Raw genomic sequence first — 20,025 nt, 5'->3', positions numbered from 1 at the left:
GAGAAGCCCACATCTCTCCAAGCTAATGACATTGGCATTCAGTCTCATAGATTTACTACGGATTGCTGTGTTCTGGTCATCAGAACTGAGCATGGTATCCAAGCTGTGGCCTGGCCATAACACTGTATAGTTTGATAACTCACAGAGGGTGGTACACCTATGGAATGAGCTGCCAGAGAGTGTGGTGGAGGATAGTACAATCCCAGCATTTAAAAGGCAACTGGAAGGGTATATGAATAGGAAGGTTTTGGAGGGATATGGGCTGGGTGCTGGTAAGAGGGACTAGATTAGGTTGGGTTATCTGGTTAGCATGTTAGACAGAAGGATCGGTTTCTGTGCTGTACATCTCTACAACTCTATGACTCTTGTCACTTTTTTTCTACCTTGAAGGCCAAATAGATGAACATCTATTGGCTTTTGTCAATTATTGTCCTCATTGCTTTTACATGTATTATCTGCACTTATTTCAATATAAAGCCAGTTGAAGAGTCAGCATAGAGATTGTACCTGTACTACATTGTTTTGAAATATGATCCTGGTTTGAAATCATAGCAACATGACAACATAATTTACAGTTGTGATATATACTTAAATAACTACACTTACTTTCACTATTACAACAAGTTCCACATTCAGATATAAGATGTCACTAAATAAGCTTCTTTGTGTCTTTTTGTGGAATACAGAGGGTTCCCTATTGACTAACACCTGACTTACAAATGCTTGAACTTACAAACATGATCCTGTACAGGGGTGTAATTTTGAAGACCTGACATAAGAACACTTCGTGTACTCACGAACAGCACCTTTATATTGTGGCATTGTGTCACAACTTACATACAAATCAAATTGCAATCAGACTCTGTTTCAAACCTGGAAACTGCCTGTCTATGGATATTCTGGGTAGATTCTTCCCAGGCATTGAATGACAGGGACTCTGGGGGGAATATCACGTGAGATCAACAGTGAAGATTCTCCAAGTCAAAGTTGTCTCATTTTCCAAGCAAGTGTTGCTCAGCCAATTGAGACTCATTAGCATCTCAATATTAGTTAGGGTTTGTGTCTGGCTTTGCATTCTCTTGATAATGCTTGTGAACAGGGCCAGCACAATGTATACAAGAGGGAGACAATACAGCATTGGAATGCAAGAGGTAATGCAGAAGTGGGCAGTCATTGACAGACAGCACCAGCCTGGCTTCAATGAAGGAAACAGTGCATGACTATATCTGGCATAAAAACACAAAAAGTCAGGCAGCCATGGAGAGAAAACAAGCGAACAATTCAAGTCTAGATGACTCTTCATCAGAGCTTTGAGCACAAATGGTTAGAACAATGTAGTGCAGATCTGTATGCATATCCAGCTGGTACTGAGTGCACTGAACCTACTTTTCCATGGCAGCTGCCAATCTGTTCATGCCAGGTGCTTGCACTGCAGAAGCAGTATAATGTTAACTGCATTGATACTAACCTACAAACTTTGTGTCAGTCGTCTAAGTGCACTGGACAAACCTTCCTGCCTCTTTTCTGTCTGTCTGTGGATTAGAATGAAGTTCCAGGGCGGCACAGTGGTTCAGTGGTTAGCACTGCTGCCTCACAGCACCAAGGATCTGGGTTCGATTCTAACATCTACACAACCGTGGAGTTTGCATGTTCTCCCCGTGTCTGCATGGGCTTGCTCCAGATTCCTCCCAGACACCAAAGATGAGCAGGTAAGGTGTGTCGGCCATAGGAAATGCTGAGTTACAGGGTGGGTCTGGGTGGAGTGCTCTTCAGAGAGTCGGTGTAGACTGAATGGGCCAATGGCCTCTAGGTCAGTGTAGGAATTCCATGATTCTCAGTTGTTAACTGCCAAAGTGAGGGGATCCTCTGCAGGGCCTGAGCAAATGCCTGGTCTCCTGATGCTTTCTGAGAAAGTGATCTGCACGTTCCTTTCTTGAATAGTTGAGGACATGTGAGTATCTCTTACCAGCACACTCTGATTGAGCTAACATTCCCACCAAGGTTCCTGCAGCTGAACTGCTGGAGGGTATGAGAGGTAACCTGGCCAGTACATCCTCTGAAGGACCTGTCACTTCTTCCTCAGAAATGAAGGAAGAACTGTGAGAGGGGCCTAGTCTATTGGTGGCTAAGACAGTGCAAATGCCACTAGCGTCCGCAGGAGTTAACAGTTCCGAACAAGGATTAGAAGTTTAGGCATGTTAAGGACACATACTCAGTGGTAGTTAGGTGAGAGCAGTGCAGCAATGGGCAATGATTCTTACTTGGTTGCCAGGACTAAAGTTGAGGTTTCAACATCACCACGGGAACGTCATGATCTTCACCAGCCAGGGCCATGATTCTCTCCTCTCCATCCTACTGTGGGCTATTTCCACCTATGAGCAAAATGAAGAATTGAGTGAGTGAAAATATCTGGCACAGTTGTCAGTGCTGGGGCAGGTATGGAAGGATCAGTGTGGTGTCCCGAGTGAGTGAGTAGGTAGTTCATAGCTGTTATGTTGCAGGACAGGCCCATTGTGTCCACCCTAGCCTTCTGAGCATATAGTGCAGGCGTCCACCTTTCCTCTGTAACCCTGCACATCATTTCTGTTTAAACAATCTCAGAAGCAGCAAGAAGTCAAGAAAGGGAAGGGATGGAGGAGCTCAGGAAAATTGTGGCCACCAGAGAAGTGATACTAAGTAAATTGTTGGAGTTGTGGGCTGACAGGTGTCAGAGCCTGATGTATTTTATCCTCAAGTCTAAAAAAAGAAGTGGTTAGTGAGATAGTTGATACATAGTTTTTAAATTTTTTCAAAAATTCCCTTGATATGGCAATGGTCCCATTAATCAGAAAACAGAGGATGTAACTACTTTACTCAAAAAGGGAGGGAGACAGAAAGTAAGAAATCTACATGCCACTTAGTCATTGAGAAACTTTTCGAAGCTGTGGGCAGCATGGTGGCACAGTGGTTAGCACTGCTGCCTCACAGCGCCTGAGACCCGGGTTCAATTCCCGATTCAAGTGACCGACTGTGTGGAGTTTGCACGTTCTCCCAGTGTCTGCGTGGGTTTCCTCCGGGTGCTCCGGTTTCCTCCCACAGTCCAAAGATGTGCGGGCCAGGTGAATTGGCCATGCAAAATTGCCCATAGTGTTAGGTAAGGGGCAAATGTAGGGATATGGGTGGGTTGCGCTTCGGCGGGTCAATGTGGACTCGTTGGGCCAAAGGGCCTGTTTCTACACTATAAGTAATCTAATCTAATCTGTTATTAAAGAAAAGATAAAAGGGCACTTGGGTACGTTCAAGATAATTAGGCAGAATCAACATGGTTTTGTGAAAGGGAAAACATACTTGATTAATCTATTGCAGTTCTTTGAGGAGATAGCACATTCCATGGATTAAAGGGAACTGGTGGGTGTACTGTACTTAAATTTCCAGAAGACATTTAATTAGGTGCCACATCATAGATTTTTGTCAAAAGTGAAAGCTCACAGTGGAGAGGATTGTGCATTGACCTCAGATCAAAGATTGGTTAGCTAACAGGAAGCAGAGAGTAGGTATAAATGGGTCTGTTTCAGATTGCTAACATACAACAAGGATTGTGCCACAAAGATTGGCACTGGCCCTTCACCAGTTTATCAGTTATGTACATGGCGTAGAGGAAGCGATGGAAGTGAAGGTTGCCAAATTTTTTGACAACACAAATATAGGTATAAATGAGGCTTTGAAAAGGACACATGGAGGTTACAAAAAGGTATTGATAGTTTGTGAGTGGGCAAATGGAGGTTAATGTAATAACATCATATTGCATTTTTTGGCAGAAAGAATAAAAGAAGCATATTTTATAAATGGTAAGAAATTGTAAAGATTGTCATTGCAGAATGATTGTGTATGAATTGCAAAAGATGAGTATGCAGGTCAAATAAGTAATTTGGAAAGCTGATAGAATGTTATCTTTTATCACTAGGGGAATAAAATAATGAGGCTATGAAGCCACATCTGGAGCACTTTGTTGTCTATTAGCTATTTTATTAAAGGAAGGATATAAATTTATTGGCAGCAGTTCAGCAAACTAGACAAATCTGAAACAACTGGAGTAAATGTAGAAAGGACATTCCCCTTTCTGGGACAATCTAGAACTAGAGGTCACTGTTTGTAAATAAGGGATTGTTTACCTAAGGTAGATAAGGAGACATTTTCTGAGAAGGTTGAAAATCTTTGGAACTCTCATCCTCAAAAGGAAGTGGAAGCCGAGTCTTTGGCTTTTCTTTTAAGGCCAAGGTAGACAGAGAAATCCTTGATAAGCAAGTGGGTCAAAGGTTATAAAGGAATGGGAAGGAATGTGATGTCATGATCTTATCGAATGGCAGAGCCAGCTCAAGTGGTCTACTCTTGCTCCTAATTATTGAGTTCATGAGGGAAATACAGCTGGAAGACTTGCTTTAGCTTAATGCTAATGGTTGAAATCCCAATGTTACTCATAGAGCCTTATGATAGAAAATCAGGCAGCAGAGTTAACATAGAAAGCTGTGGGAAATTGTTGCATCTGTCTGCAACCCAAACTAGAAGTTGAGACCTTCATTGTTATGGAAGGTTGTGAAATGGAAAACAAATGGAAGGAACCTCCATTGAATCTTATCTTTGAATGTACATTTGGATGGGTATATGAATTGGAAGGGTTTGGAGGGATATGGGCCGGGTGCTGGCAGGTGGGACTAGATTTGGTTGGGATATCTGGTCGGCATGGACAGGTTGGACGGAAGGGTCTGTTTCCATCCTGTATATCTCTATGACTCTATAACTGGAAACCTGAAGAGAGCAACAGTAAATTCTGGAGAGCTGTGGCCATACATTTTGGGTTGGTCACTTGAAAAGTAAGCAAATATTCAAAATGTTGCAAGATAAGGGAACTCTGAGGGGTGAGAACATGGAATAAAAAGTAGAGCAGAGCTTTAGTATAAGTTTCTAGAAGCTATAGTGTTAATGGGACATCTTTGGTCAGATTTCTTGTTATATAACATAAAGTTTGATCTTCTGATAAATGGGCTGTTGTATACTAACAAGTGCCAAGCAATGTACAACTCCAACAAGAAAGAGTTTAGCTATTGTCCCATGGCATTCAATGTCATTAGCATTGCTAAAGCCCCCATCACCAACATTCTTGGATTCACCATTGACCAGAAACTTAACTAAATCAGTCATCAAGAACAGTGGACTTGATGGGCCGAAGGGCCTGTTTCCATGCTGTAGGAAACCTAATCTAATCTAATCAAACAGGCCAGAGGCTGTTAGCTCTGTGAAGTGTAACCCACCTCCTGTGTCCCCAAAGCATTTCCACCATCTACAAAGCATAAATCAGGAGTCTGATGGATTCTGTCCATTTAAGAGGGTGCAGAAAAGGTTTACAAGGTTTTGTCAGGACTGGAGGGTTTGAGTAAAAGGATGAGGCTGAATAGGCTGGGGCTATTTTCACTGGAGCATCAAAGACTGAGGGCTGACCTTATAGAGGTTTATAATATCATGAAGGGCATGGATGGAGTAAATACCCAAGGTTTTTTTTTCCCGGGGGTAGGGGTATCCAAAACAAAAGGGCATAGGTTTAAGGTGAGAGGGGAAAGATTTAAAAAGGATCTACGGGGTGACATTTTCCACACAGAGAGTGGTACATGTATGAAATGAGCTGTCAGAGGAAGGGGTGGAGGCGGTACAGTTACAACATTTAAAAGGCATCTGGATGGGTATATGAATAAGAAGGGTTTAGAGGGATATAGACAAAATGCTGACAAATGGGACAAGGTCAGATTGGAATGTCTGGTCAACATGGAGGTGTTGGAGAGAAAGGTCTGTTTTTATGCTGTGTGACTACAACCCTACAAGGGGCTATACAGGATTAGTTAGTCTGGGTTGGGAGAGTGTGTGTAAAGGAAGATGATACATGTAGTATAGAGCATAACTAGGCTATGAGCTTTGGTGGGATGTGGGTGCAATAGCAAAGAGAAGGTAGGGGCACTTATTCTGATAGAGTGGAGGAGTATATTGACCTTCATGTGGTATTGTGGCACATTCCTCTGAAATGCAATCCACACTGACCCTGTGGGAATGTTAAAACAGCCTGGCAGTGTCTGGTGTTATGGTCTCCTTTGCCAGCCTCAGGGGAGGAAGATACCCACTCATTCCTCCAGGTCCCTCTCAGCAAAGCAAGGCACCAACTTTCCTTTGCAAGGTGGCCCTAGACAGACAATGCATGACCAGGTGCATGCCTGGGATTGAAATTGGCATTAGTGCCAGGAATCATGGGATGCCCCAGCAGTGGAGAATACTCCCACCTATGGCGAGTGGGAAAATGCAATGAGTGGGCACCAAAGGTCATGATGCACAGATAATGACGGAGCTTAGGAAGGTAGTTAGGCCTCGTGGAGAAAAACCCTTCATGAAATAAACCAAAATTCACACTTTGCAGATTTCTGATAAAATTCAGCCCTCTGGGTTCTATTTGGCCACAAGTTCTCTGCCTCCTAATCCAGCACACTGGTGGAAATATCACTCCAATTTCCTGCTCTCATCCAGAACAGCAACAATCCAATTAATTTTGCTTTCAATTTCTATCTCTCGACTAAGTACCTAATGAAGGTAGACAAGAAGTAGGAACGCTCCAAAAACTAGTACTTCCCAAAAAACCTATTGGACTATAATCTGGTGTTGTGTGATTTTTAACTTTGCCTTTATATGGTTTATCTTTGTCTCTTTCATCACTCAACTTCTCTTATCTTCATTCTGAGTATATACGAACTGATTCCCATAGTTCCATCAGTTATACCTTGCCTTATTCTGCTTCTTAAATTCCATTCTCTGTCCCATCTGTTCAGATGATGCAACCTTCACACCAGAGCTTGCTTTTCATCTTTCTCCTTAACCAAGAGTTCCCTTGCATCATGCTTTGTTTGTCTGATTTCTTTTGACCTCACTGCCCTCCCTTTCTTCCAGAGCTATGAAAGGGTTCTCCTCATTCTCACATCTGACACCAGCCTCCATAGCCAATGGATCATTTAACTTTCTACAATATCTGAACAAACAACCTGTCTGTCTATCATTGAGTTTCTGAATCTAGATCACTGATATACCTCATAAACAGGGATGATTCTGGCATGGAAAACCTCTGAGGTATCCCCACTCAAACATCTGCTCCCCAACACCATCATAATTCTTCTTTTCCAGCTTTTGAGACACTTCTTTTCTGTAGCAGGGCTAATCTGCATCCTCACCATGTTAACCTAATCAGCAGCATTTCTTATAGAGGTAGCAGTATGTTTCACCATAGTCCTTTTGTATTGTCAGTTCCTCAATGATATCACAGCGGCTGATCAGGTAGAAATTTATCTTGAATCCAGGCTGAATTGCTGTTCGAAGATGCTCAAGTTTATTCCTGAGAACTGAAAATGTGTTGCTGGAAAAGCGCAGCAGGTCAGGCGGCATCCAAGGAACAGGAAATTTGACGTTTCGGGCATAAGCCCTTCATCAGGATTCCTGTCGAATTTCCTGTTCCTTGGATGCTGCCTGACCTGCTGCGCTTTTCCAGCAACACATTTTCAGCTCTGATCTCCAGCATCTGCAGACCTCACTTTCTCCTCGAAGATTTATTCCTGAGAAAGCAAATTCATTATTTTATAAAGACTAAAACAAATTCATCTGTAATTACTTGAGCCTATTTGGCATCTTTGTTTGACACAGGCACTGCATTAACTGTTTCCATGTTGCTGATATCTCACCAAAATCCAATTATTCCCTCAGAATTATGATCAGTGCCTCTATTAACTCCTCCCTAGACTCTCTAGAATACCTACAAGAAACTAGATTGAAGGCAAAGTGAAACAGCAGGAACCATAACAGCTACTTCATCCCAAGAGAGCCACAGCTCAGTCTCCTGACAGGTGGTCAGTTGGGGCCATTGTTGATCCAGTTGAGACCAACTGCGTTTGGGCCTTCTGGGAATATGCTCTTCTTTGAAGGGCATGAGCTGCTGGAGTCCTTGGTGTAATACTGCTACCAAAACCCTCCCCTATTCTTGTGACCTCCAACCCACCTTCATTCACTGGCGGCATAGGTTCACTGGTGATTGTAGGCCTCTCTTTAATGATCCTAGATCTCTCCTTGGTGATCCTAGGTCTCTCTTTGGTGGTCCTAGGCCTCTCCCTGGTGCTGCCAGGCCTCTCCTTGATGATTCTAACCTTCTCTTTCATGCCAGCTGCCACCACTCCTGATTGTGATGCTTGTAATGGACAGTTGCCAACCTGTGATTGGCCAGATACTACTGACGGGCTTGACTTATGTCCACTGGTGCTCTGAATATGGAGGACCCCCTACTGCTGACCAGTTTAATGCCTGATAGGTCAGTCCTGTAAACAGTTAGTTTACCCACATCAATTACACTAAATTCTGCCCAATCCATCCCTGTGGATTGATTTGTTTTGAGCTCATTTAGTCTGTCTATGACTTCCATGTCATCTATAGTGAAGTGTCTGATTATACTTGGCATAAATTTGTTTGGCAAGGACTGGTAACTCATCTTCTGTTGTGAATTCTCTAAGGACATAATCATTCAGAATATCTATTATTCTGTACTCATCTTCAGATTCAAGCCATTTGCATCTTTTATATTTATCTTATTTCTTCTCTGACAGTACTCTGATCCTCTTGGGTTTTGCTCACATACAATTTATAGTTGCATACGCTACATCTGTTCTGAGTATTATGATGGGAGGATAAAAAGAATAAAGGATTTTTTTTGCTGAGTTTAAGAACTTTCAGACTATGTATTCACTATTATAATTCTCTGGTAATTATGAGAATTGAACCACTTAGACAGACCATTGTTCACAAGATAAAACATGTCATTTCATCTTCAAGCCATTATGGTCACAAATTGACTCTCAACATTCTACCTTCTTAACCTAAGGCATATTTCCAATTCCAGCTGTGCATAGCCAGAGCCCATTAAGGCGATTATATGTCCAAACAAGGCAGCAAGCATCCAGCTGTAGTTTTGACATAACCCCTAGCTATGCAGCATATACACAAACCAGCACAGAATAGTTACAGATAGTGGATGAAAGTGAAGATCCTTGCTTTAAGCTTTGCATCAAATGTGCTAGAGGCTAGTGCTGAGTTTAAGATTTTACATATGCCTGAAAATCAGTTTTAGTTTCACGAATAAACAGTTGTCCACTGTGTAGCTTAAACACAAGCTTATCATTTACAACAGACTTAATTGAGTGAAAAAGAACAATGAATATTCAAAGGCTCAGCTATATTTTAAAGTTTGTTCTGAACAGGTGTTATAATGACTGGCATACATTATGATCTTTATTCTCTGGAATGATAATTATTAAAAGATAAATTAAAGGCAGACATCACAGTGCATAATTAGGGTATAGTCTAGTACTGCACATGAACATAGGATCATTCCCTTGATGTGTGAGTTTTAGAAAGAAATAGTACAATTTTTTAAGTAAAATTAGTATTCAGAAATTCTGCACATTTTATTAGGTTGTTATTATTGTATTACCAGAATTTTAGTCTTTGAGCTAAAGTGACTTTCTATCAATACCTCAAAGTGTGCCATTATTTCATTTGAATAAATTAAAAATGAATTGATTTCTCACAGGTTTAGTTCTTATTTGCAAGGTGTAGGCGTTTGATTTCTGTGGAACCTCATCTTGATATTGCTCGTATGAGAGAACTATGGCTTTGAGAAATGTAATTTATCCTGTTTTGTATGAAGAAGGGTTGAGGCAGAGGTACCAAGCTGGCTGCTCAAAGCTCATAAAATAAACATCACGTGAGACCTTGGATCTTTTAGAAGTTGGAACAATAGGAGCAGCCTGAATGGGTGTGATAAATTCCCACAAAACCAGGAGTGTTAGTTGTAGCTCACTGCAGTTGCTGGCATCTTGAAGTTGCATGTGGAAGCTTTTATTCCCCTTTCTGTTACAGCTAAAAACTGAGGTTCTCTTCCTGCTGCTTGAATTGCATGAGCGAGAATCTATTTTACTGAAGTTGTCTTTGCCAAAGATTTGTTTATGAGATATTGCTATACTGCAATGGTTAAATAGCAGTAGTTAATTTATAGAATCCCCATAGTGGCAAAGAAGGCTATTTGCCCAACAAGTCCACACCAACCCTGCAAAGAGCATGCTACCCAGACCCAGACTCCTACTGAACCTGTAACCCTGCATTTCCCCGTGCACCTAGACTGCACACCTCTGGACACAAAGGGTAATTTAGTGTGGTCGATCCACCAAACCTGCACATCTTTGGACTGTGAAAGGAAACCAGAACACTCGGAGGAAACCCACGCAGGCACAGGGAGAATGTGCAAATTCCATCGAGACATTTATCTGGAGGTTGATGTTCTTGATGAATGGCTCATGCCCAAAACTTCAACTTTCCTGCTCCTTAGATGCTGCCTGACCTGCTGTGCTTTTCCAACAACACACTTTTTGATTGTTTCACAACATGCCTCCTGTAGCAGGGAGACCAGAATTTCACTACAAAGGTAGAGCCATTACATGACCTCCCAACTCCTATACTCAATACACTGACCAGTAAAGATAAGAATATCAAATGCCTTCTTCACAACCCTCTGTATCTTGGACTCCACTTCAAGGAAATATGAACTCACACTCTAAGACCTCTTTTTTCACCAACCTTCCCCAGGATCTTACCACTAAGTGTATAAGTCCCACCCTGACTGGCCTTTCCAAAATACAGCAGCTCACATTTATCGAAAATAAGCTCCATCGGCCACTCCTTGGCCCATTGGCCCATCTGATCAAGATCCCATTATACTCTGCGGTACCCTGCTTCACTATCCACTACACTTCCAATTTTGGTGTCATCGTCAAACTTACTAACCACACCTCCTATGTTCACATCCAAATCATTTATGTAAATTATGAAAAGCCGTGGACCCAGCACTGATCCTTGTGGCACACCGCTGGTCACAGGTCTCCAGTCTGAAAGGAACCCTCTACCATCACCTTCTATCTTCTACCTTTGAGCCAGTTCTGTATCCAAATGGCTAACATTGCTAACCAGTCTATCATGAGGAACCTTGTTGAACGCCTTACTGAAGTCTTTTCAATCACATCCACCACTCTGTTATGGACTAGGTCAGACCACACAAAGCATTCTTAAGCAGGCATCCCAAACCATAACTTTGCAATTTGTTTTGGTAAGACGACTAGGTTTTAAAACAGACAAAGCTTACTCATAAAATTATACAATGAAATACAAAGAATAGAATAAAGAATCCTTACAGAACTCAGTCTACCCAAACTAGACTTAATTATGCTGTTCCAAACGTACACAACAGTCACTATTAACAAACCCCCTTAAAACACAGCAAAATGAAACAAAGGCTTACAGGTGGAAGTTAGAAGGGCAGAAGGAGAGAGAGTCCAGCAGCCTGTTTCCACACAGCTTACTGCTGAAATGACTCTAACTTAACTTGAATTTCCAGGACTGGCCACTCCCTTTCATTATGCAGGTTACTTCTAAAAACATGAAAGCTTTGGCCTGAAGTCTCATCGGTTTATGTATAAATAAAAATGCCTCTTCGTACTCTTTTAGCCTGTACCAAACCCAGCTGTTTCAGGGCCCGGAGTTTTTTATGACCCATCTGAAAAAAATCAAGGACACGGTATCTTTGAGAGAAAGAACAGCTTTTTGAGAAAAAGGACCAGCTTTGTGACACCTCCCCTCTTTAAAAAAATGAACCATCAAGATCAAAAGATGGCTTAATTTTTTACAACCCTTCAAAAACAAACTGGCTAGTAGTCTAAAACACACATATACACTATACTAACTATACACATGTAAACATGCACAACCAGATGTGAATTCAGGCTGTGCCACACCTGCCACCAAATGCCTCCATATCTTATTCGAGTCTCGCTAACGCATCGGCTATCATATTTTCATGACCTGCCACATGCGCAATTGTCAAATTGAATGGCTGCAACAACAAGCTCCATCTAAACAGGCTGGCATTTTTGTCGTTGAATTTCTGCATAAATGTCAATGGGTTATGATCAGTGTGTCCGATTGTCTCAGATGCATTGCTGGTAATATAAAGACTGAAATGTTGTAATGCCAACACCAAGCTCAAAGTCTCTTCCACCACCACTGAATATTTCTGTTGATGAATGTTCAACTTCCTAGAAAAATACCCAATGGGTCTTTCTATTCCCTTGTCATCCTCTTGCGGGAGCACCGCACCGACGCCCATATCACTGGCATCGATAGCCACCTTATAAGGCTTCATGAAATTAGGTGTGGCTCATAGTGGGGCAGTGGCTAACAGTTTTAGGCTGTCAAATGCCTTTTAACAGTCTGCTGTCCACTGAAACGTCTTGCCATTTTTTAATAATTCAGTGAGTGGAGTAGCCACACAGTTAAAATTCAGCACCAACGTTCGGTAAAACCCATTTAACCTCAGGAACCGTAGTACTGCTTTTTTCGTCGACGGTGTGGGAAATTCCCCAATTACTTTCATTTTTTTGAATCACGTGCAGTCATTTGTCCATGTCCAATAACATGGCCCAGGAAGATGACTTGACCTGTGGCAAATTCACTTTTAGCCAGGTTTACCACCAAGCCTGCCTTCCGAAGTCGATTGAACAAGTCCAATAAATGCTACAAATGTTCCGTCCATGAGTGACTAAAAATCACCAAGTCATCATATACACCCTACAGTTGGGTAATCTGGCCATGATCTTATTAGTCAATCAATAATTCATTCCAATTTCTGACAACTTTTTCATTGTCCAATTTGATTTGAGGAATGTCCAATTCAGTATCCTGTGAATGTGATTCTTCCCTCTGTGCTGTAATCATTAACACCTTCTCCTCTTGCTTTCCTTCCCGATCAAAATACCTTTTGAGCATAGTCACATGACATACCCTGTGAGATTTCTTCCTGTCTGGAGTCCTTATCAAGCAGTTCACTCAATTTCTTCTCGATTTGATACGGTCCACTAAACCTGGCCTTTAAAGGCTCACCTGTTCTTGGGAGTAACACCAATACCTTATCCCCAGTTGCAAATTTGTCATTTCTTATCTGCTTCCTGTTTCAATGCATGCCATGATACTTTTAAATGCTGTTCCGCCAACTCCCCAGCTCTATTTAATCATTCTCTAAAATTTGACACATAGTCCAAATGGGTGGTCTCTGAATTCTGAATTTTTAATTTCTCCTCTATTCCTGAGATGCTGCCTAACCTGCTGTGCTTTGACCAGCAACACATTTGCAGCTGTGATCTCCAGCATCTGCAGACCTCATTTTTTACTCGAACAATTTTAATGGTCCTCTTACTTCATGCACCAAAATTAATTCAAACGGACTGAATTTGGTTGATTCATTTGGTGCATCATTGATTGCAAAAAGTACAAACGGAATTCCCTTATTCCATTGATCTGGATAACCCTGACCATAAGCCCTCAACATGGTCTTTAATGTTTGATGCCATCTCTCTAGCGCTCCCTGCGATTCTGGATGGTACACAGAAGATTTGAATTGCTTTATTCCTGCATTATCCATAACCTTCTTGAATAGTTTGAATGTGAAATTTGACCCTTGATCTGACTGGATCTCTACTGGCATTCTGTATCTAGTAAAGAAATTTGATTAATTCTTCTTCAACCCTTTTAGCTGTGATGTTGCATAATGTGATTGCCTCTGGAAATCTAGTCAATACATCCATTAATGTTATTAAATGCTTATTCCCACTTTTTGTTTGAGGTAGGGGACCTACACAATCAATGAAGATTCTTGTAAAAGCTTCCTCAAATGCCTGGAATGGGTATTAAACATGCACATCTGGCAAAATTCAACTGCATCTTTGTGTAGTCCAGGCCGGCAACAATGTCTTTGCATTTTAGCCTGTGTTTTCCTCACCCTAAATGACCTCCAAGTGGGAGCTCATGCCCCAGTCGCAACACTTCCATTCTATACCCTATTGACAAAACAATCTATGAACTTCTGCCCATTTCTCATCTGTTTGATTGTGTGATGGTGTCCATTTCTTCATTGAGACATCATTAAGGGACACAGTAATAACACACAAGGATACATTCATTTTCCTTTTCTGTATATGCCTTTTGATACAACTGTTTTAAGTTCTTGCCCTTCTGGTGTAACTCAATACGCTTAGCAGAGCTAAAGATACTTGTATATTTACCTATTCCTGTTCCTGTTTTCTCCCACTTATGTGATCAAAAAAGTCTCTGATAAAGCCATGTCAGTTCTCTGGACACTCTAACCTCACTTTACATAACTGAGCACATGTTGTCTCCTGTTAGTACTACCTTTTCTGGCAATAGTCCTTCAGGAGTACATATCTCCTCATCCTTCAGCATCACAGACTGAGAGGATCCTGTGTCCCTTAATATTGTAACCTTTTACTGGCTACTCCTGGTCTATGTAAATAAACATTACCCTGGCATGTATTTTTTAAAGCAAATCTGCCACTTCCTTCTTACTGAAGCTCTGATCATGTTGTACACTCTGAGGCAGTTGCCTAACTGTCCTTGTGCGTTTTGTTACTAGTCCAACAAAACTCCCAGGCTTGTCTGGTTTTCCTACAGCTGGCTTTCTCCTAGCCCACCAACACTGTGATTTTGTGTGTCCCACTTTATTACAATGAAAACACCGGAGCTTTTTAACTTCTTTGTCCCTCTCAAGGGTTTCTTTTTTTACCCTGTGGTAAGATATCCTTATGATCTTCACTGTGATCTATCTTTCCCTTTCCACATGAGGATTTCTCTTTGCCCTAGTTTCTATCCCTCATGGACTGAAATTGATTCTGGAAGCTGAACTGTGTTTGATGGACCAGCTCATAATCATCAGCCACTTCAGCTGCTAGTCTTGATGTTTTAACTCTCTACTCTTACACGTGAGTTTGTGCTACTTCCTCACTAAGGTTACCTTTAGCCTTCATTTCCAGTCTTTTAAGATGACTTTCATTTTTAAATGTCAGGTTTTGAAGTTCAAATACTCCCTCTTTCTCTCCCTCTCTCTGTTCTGCTGCTCTCTCTCTTTCCCTCACTTCTGCTTTTAATTGTGACTAAAACTGTTTCAATTCTGCTGCCCTTTCCTTGTCTTTCGCCTCTAACTCAAGCTGCTTCATTGAATTCCTGCCATCTTTATAAATCCTGATGGTATTTCCAGCAAAATTAAATGTTGAGTTATTGCTGTAATTATCTCTCCTTTCCTCACAGAAGCAGACAGTTCCAACCCCAACTTGTCTGCTAATTCCTGCAGCTTGGTCTTATTCACCTTTTGCAAACCTTCCAAATTCACTGCATCCACTTCCAAAAAATTTTTGTCGACTGAAAGAGCTATTACTATTCCAAGCTTGGTCTAACCAACCAAACCAACAACCGAAATAAAGACACTAGCACCTACCACTCCCTGTTTAAAATCCCGCAAAGAGCCCCCAATCTGTTACAAACTAGGCCAGACCACTCAAAACGTTCTTAAGCAGGCAGCCCAGACCATAACTTTGCAATTTATTTCAGTAAATGTACAGTGAAAATTACCCAGAGTAAGTTAGAGAGGTTGACTACCAGGTTTTAAAAAACAGACAAAAGTTTATTCATAAAATTACACAATGAAACACAAAGAACAGAATAAAGAATCCTTACAGAACTCAGACTATCCAAACTAGACTTAATTATGCTGTTCCAAATATACACAACAGTCACTATTAACAAACCCCCTTAAAACACAGCAAAATGAAACAAAGGCTTACAGGTGGAAGTTAGAAGGTCAGAAGGAGAGAGAGTCCAGCAGCCTGTTTCCACACAGCTCACTGCTGAAATGACTCTAACTTAACTTGAGTTTCCAGGACTGGCCACTCCCCTTTCATTATGCAGGTTACTTCTAAAAACATAAAAGTTTTGGTCTAAAGTCTCATCTGATAACATAAAGGCCTCTTAATACCCTTTTATCTCTGTACCACATCTAGCCGTTTTGCAGCCCAGAGTGTTTTATTGCCCCTGCAAAAAAAAATCAAGGACACAGTATTCTTGAAAAAAAGAACGGCATTTTGAAAAAAGGACCAGCTTTGTGATAGTTACTTCTTCAAAAACTCAATCAAGTTTGTGAGACTTGACTTCCCTTGCACAAAGCCATATTGAATATCCATAATCGGTCCTTTCCTTTCCAAATACATGTTCAGAGTTCCCTCCAACAACCTTGCCCGCCATCGATGGCAACTTCACCGGTCTATAGCACCCTGGCTTTTCCTTACCACCTTCCTTAAATAGGGGCACCACATTAGCCAACTTCCAGGCTTCCACACCTCACCTGTAGCTATCAATGATACAAATATCCCAGCAAGGGGCCCAGCAATCACTTCCCTAGTTTCCCATAGAGTTCTAGGGTACACGTGATTAGGTCCTAGAGATTTATCCATCTTTATGCGTTTTAAGATATCCAGCACTTTCTCCTCAAGATGTCACTATTTATTTCCCCACTTTCTCTACCTTCCATATCTTTTGCACACTGATACAAAATACTCATTTAGTATCTTCTCCATCTCCTGCAGTTCCACACATAGGCAGCCTTACTGATCTTTAAGGGGCCCCTATTCTCTCCCTAGTTACCATTTTATCCTTAATATTTTGTAGAATCTCTTTGGCTTCTCCATAATCCTATTTGTCAAAGCCCTTTTGCCCTCCTAATTTCTCTCTTAAGTACGCTCTTGACCAATTGAATTGCATCTAGAGTGCAATGTCTAACACTTACCTTTAAAATGAGAAAAAGCTAGGGTCTTTGGCTGTCTACTTGGTATATTTTAAGGGAGTTTGGTCTGATCCATAACAATAGATCAATTGTCAGACAAAATGCAGTTTCTTCAGTGTTTTGCAATTGAACAATCAACAACCGTAGCATTGACAGGCTAATCAGCAGAAAACAAGGATGTCACTTTTCAAATTTACACTTCTTCAAGCAAACTTTACACAAATGTTTAGGAAATTCAAACAACTTTAGGTAAATTTTCAATGTAATACTCATATCTATAATCAAATTTGTATGTATACTCTACATGTAAAAACACAGCAGGCCAGGCAGCATCCGAGGAGCAGGAGAATCGACGTTCAGGCATAAGCCCTTCTTCCTGCCTGGCCTGCTGTGTTTTTCCAGCACCACATTTTTCAACTCTGGTCTCCAGCATCTGTAGTCCTCACTTTCTCCTACTCTACATGTAATAATGCAAGGGATATTGAAATCTGCAAGCATTTTCAAAGTATGTGCACTGCTTCAATAATGAAGTCTTGCTAAGACTACACTATTTTGGTGAAACCACATCTGGACAATTGTGTGCAATTTTGGTCGCTAAGTCTACAATAGAATGTTCTTGCATTGGAGATGAACCAGCAAAAGTTCAACATTTTTGTTGCTGGATTGGGACATCTCCCCTTGATGAGACATTGAGTAGATTGGGTTTATATATTTTGTTGATGGGAAGAATGTGGAGCAATCTCAATAAGATGTATAATATAATGAAGGGGCTTGTTATGGTGAAAGCCAAGAGATTGATTTCATTGTTTGGGGAATGTAAAAGATTGGGGTAGAGTGGCAATCTGAAGTTGATGAGCCTGTCGTGTAGAACTAAACCTTTACCCTTGATGGTTGTGATTGCACCATCGTTGAATAGATTTACAGCTAAGATATATGGATTTTCAATGTGTGAGGGAACCAAGGGATATGAAGAGTGAGCAAGAGGGTAGAATTGAAGTTCATTATCAGTCATCATTGTGTTAAACAAAGGAGCATGCTGTGTTCATGTACCACCTGTCTAAAGTAAGGAATAATAAATTGTCACTAATCATCGAGAAACTGAATGTAGAGAGAAAACAAAGAATTATAGACCAATTACACTGACATGAGTAGTAAAGAAAATACAATATTCCATTATGGAATAGTAATACAGTCTGAGTACTCAGAAAGCAGTAACAAGATAGGGCAGGATACCTTTACTAAAGGTAAATCCAGCTTGACAAACTTGCTGGAATTTATCAAGGACATAATGAATAGAGTTGATAATGGAGAGCCTGGGGATGTGATGTACTTGGATTTTCAAAAGGTTTTTGATAAGACCCCACATGAAAGACTAGCTTCTAAAATTAAAGCACATGGGTGTTAAAGATAGAGGCTTGAACTGGATTGAGAACAAACAGAAAATAAAAAGTAGAAACAAGCAGGTCTTTTTTCTGAGTGACAGCCAGTGACTAGTGGGGTATGCAGGGATCAGAGCTTCTGCCCGAGCTATTCACCATATATATCAATGATTGAGGTGAGGGAACTCAAAATAATATCTCCAAGCTTGGAATCAACGCAAAGCTGAGTGGAAAGGTGAGCTGTGAGGAGAATGCATAGCAGCTGCAGAGTGATTTGAGTAGTGGGCAAATGCATGGCATCCGCAATATAATGTGGATAAATGTGAGGCAATCCACTTTGATATTAGAAACATAAAGGCAAATTATTATCTAAATGGGGATAGATTGGGAAAAAGTTGAGCTGCAACAGAACCTAGGTATCCTTGTACATCAGTCCCTTAAAGTAAGCAGGCAGGTACAGGCAGGAGGTAAAGAAGGTAAATGGTGAGACCACACCCCGAGTTCTGTGTGAAGTTTTGATCTTCTTATCTGAAGAAGATTAAATAATAATGTGATGTTAAACATATTAATGCATGCAAAATGGCCTCTTGGAACTCACTAACAAGAATCTAATCTAATTTGATTGGGAGATGTGACTTTTTGCTTTCGAAATCAAGAAACCTCTTGCTCGATTTTCTCAAGTTATTCTTCATGGCTCACATTGTTTGGAAGATTCTGCTCAAACTATCAATGAGGATAAATTGTATTTCCATTTCAATGTCACAAGACCAATTGTTTGTTTTAACACTGTGTCTGAGTCAAAGATACTGAAGGCATGTGGAACAAAGGTAGGTGTTTCCAGATTGTCTTTCAGCCATGACCTCACTGAATAATGAAACAGGATGAAAGAGAAAACATTTTATATCTGTTCCTATGTTCTTGAGCGTTTAGCTGGCAACATGCAAGATCTTTACTCAATGAAAAAAAAACAAATTTTATCTAGTTGCATTACTATAGCAACAGATTGCTTGAATCTCACAGAAGCCTTTGGAAGGAGTAAAGCCTTCATTAAAGGTTACCAAAGCCAAACTATTAGAATATATATGCACCTTGATTACTTAAAGTCAGAGGTTTGTGTTGTTAATATAAATAGAAATCTTGATGTAAGCAATAACCAAATAATGGGTGGGAATATTCTAATGTGACAAATTCACATTTGACAAATTATTACCAAGACTTTTCAAGGTATGATAAGTAAATGGCAATATTGAACAACAGTTCAAACCATGAAAGTAAAATACAATGCATTTTGACAGCTTCAAAAATGACTGCTGTGATAATATCTTACGTTGTGACATAAGGTTGATGTTTGAAAGTTATAAATAAGGTTTGGATATTCTGAGAAATATTCAGAATATGATTGTCATGAAACATAAAGTACTTTACAAAATGAAATAGGTATGGTTAGATTTCCAAACAGAATTTGATAAAAGGACTTGATGGGAAGTGCATGGCTGAAGCTGGAAACAATAGAAATTCACAAGAAAATTTCAAGTAAGGTAGAAAATGTATGGTAATTTGTTGAGGAACTGATGGCAGACAGGGACTAAAGGAAGTGCACAATGGAGTGCCAGACGATCAATATTGGAATGGTAAAAAATGAGGTCTGCAGATGCTGGAGATCACAGCTGAAAATGTGTTGCTGGTTAAAGCACAGCAGGTTAGGCAGCATCCAAGGAATAGGAAATTCGACGTTTCGGGCATAAGCCCTTCATCAGGAATGAGAAGGGCTTTCCTGATGAAGGGCTTATGCCCGAAACGTCGAATTTCCTATTCCTTGGATGCTGCCTAACGATCAATATTGGAACCCCACTGTTGCTAATCTAA

The sequence above is a fragment of the Hemiscyllium ocellatum genome, chromosome 2, assembly GCF_020745735.1.
Source record: "Hemiscyllium ocellatum isolate sHemOce1 chromosome 2, sHemOce1.pat.X.cur, whole genome shotgun sequence".
In the NCBI taxonomy this organism is placed as follows: Eukaryota; Metazoa; Chordata; class Chondrichthyes; order Orectolobiformes; family Hemiscylliidae; genus Hemiscyllium; species Hemiscyllium ocellatum.
This window is presented reverse-complemented; position numbering follows the sequence as displayed.